This window comes from Plecotus auritus (genome assembly GCF_963455305.1).
Source record: "Plecotus auritus genome assembly, chromosome: 1".
Classification (NCBI taxonomy): Eukaryota; Metazoa; Chordata; class Mammalia; order Chiroptera; family Vespertilionidae; genus Plecotus; species Plecotus auritus.
In genome coordinates, this window is record NC_137770.1 from 35,489,065 (window position 1) to 35,491,243 (window position 2,179).

The window sequence follows — 2,179 nt, forward strand, 5'->3', positions numbered from 1 at the left end:
CTTCCTCTGCAGGGGAAATTATGCATGCATTTAGATGGGTAGAGAAGTAGATCTATCCATCCATTGATTTCATCAATCCATGTGTAACATGGAAAATTTAACAACTGCAATAGTAAAATGGAATAAGTAATACCAGGAACTGGATAAGAAATTAAATGACCTTGATACTTGCAGTGACTCCAATAAGGAATTATCCTTGCCTTAGTCTCTTTTGTGCTTTTAGTCCTTCATCAGTAGAACAGTGGTATTCCTGTTTTTATAACTCTCAAAGAGTCAGGAATCAGAAATTCTACTTTTATTCCTAAAACTTTTCCCACATGTAAACAAAAGGGTAAATCAGAGGATCACTAAGATCCCTGTAAATAGTACAGGATAAATGGAAAGAGCTAAGATTTAAAAATCTGACCTATGTTTGAATCCTGGTTTTATTCCTTTCTAGTTATGCAACTCCTCTGTGCCTTGGATTTTGTGTGTAAAATGAGAGTGTAATATTATTTCATATGGTTGATGGAAATAGTAAGTTAGACTAACAAAAATGGCTTAGTGCATTGTTGATGAACAAGGGATTTTTTTGGTGCCTTTTTTATGACTCTAAGGACTAATTGAAATACTAAACATTAGTATTATTATTGCTCTTGACTTTAATAGTTCAGATGAAACTGGTCAAAACATTTAATATCACATGGGCCTATGGACAAATGCATTGCGATAAGCCTTGGTTCAGAGAGAGATATCTCAATGGGCTGCTGTGGAAATTAAATAAGTAAAACATTTTAAAGTCATTTGTTGATTCCACCATTCAAAAAATATTTAGTGCTGGTACCATGCTGGGTACACACTGGTGTGTAAAACTGGACGAGGCTCCTGGTTCCAGGAAGCTTAGACTCTAGAGGGGGGGCATTTATTTTCAAAGTAGCACACTTCTCTAGCCCCTTGTCTTGGAACTTAATTAATTTGGAGAGTTAATCCACACTGGTTCCTAAGAGATACTGGGTATGGTAGGTTTCTGGTTACTCAGTGGTGCGTCAGGGGGAGTGCATGTGAAGTGAAGTTCTTTTGATTTAAGGAATCAGGAGGTTCACTGGAGATCCTGCTTACCCCAGTTTATCTTGAAGATATCTGTGAGCTGAAAAAGGAAAGCAGCCAAGAACTGAGGTCACCTTAGAGATTTGAGGACACCCTCTACCTCCTCATGACCTGCCATTATCTATCAGCTCATGGAGTCTTGTTTCTAGCTGTGGGTTTTTTGTCTCATAACATTAACTTCCCATGACCCACTATGACCCTAGCAAGACTCCATGGCTTTGTCCCAGCTTTTGCTCACATTAGCAGCCTCATTATCTTAATAATGCCTACTTAAAATTTCTGAGAGGCAACTTGGATCAACTCACCTTTTAGCTTCAAGTTACACCAAAGTCTCTGACCAACATGTGGAATGCTGCTCTCCAGTCACTGGCACATTTTTTATTCTCTCAGTTGTGGCCAGGGCTGCTAGACTCTCAGAGAAGCAGTGAGTAGGAAGACCCTGGGGTGTCTGCTGTGGTTTATCAGTCCTCAGCATAAAGCCTAGATATAATATTTCTCCAGACCATCTGCTTTGTATGCTCTGTTAACGTACGTCTGTTCAGGTACCTGACTTTGGAAACATGAGGCTGTGAATAAGTTACCTATGGAAAGGTTGCTGAAATGTAATGGTCACTTCATTGGAAAGTAGTCCATGGATATTTGATCAGTAGATTCTATCTCTTGTTGGTTAGTGGCCACCAACTGACTAGCGTTAGGTATAATGACAAAACTGAATGTGCAAAGTGGAGGATAAATACACTGGGATGGTAACCCCTCCGAGAACCAGGTTTGTTCTTGGGATCTTACTCTCCAACCTCTCCATATATGAGGATGTTCTCACTATTTCAGTTCAGACTTGAGAATTAATTTGTTGAGAATAATATTGGAAATCACTTCTTTATATAAAAGCAAATATGAAATGAACAAACAAAATATAGAAAATAAAAATAGCTCTAAATCTGCCACTGAGCAATAACCACTATTTAAATCTTTGTGTACATCCTTCAAAAAAGGGGGAAAGAATGTGTGCAAAACAGGTACTGCAACATTCATAAAATTGGATTATACTTTTCATACTTTTGTGTCCTGTTCACCTCACAATATTTCTGGAATT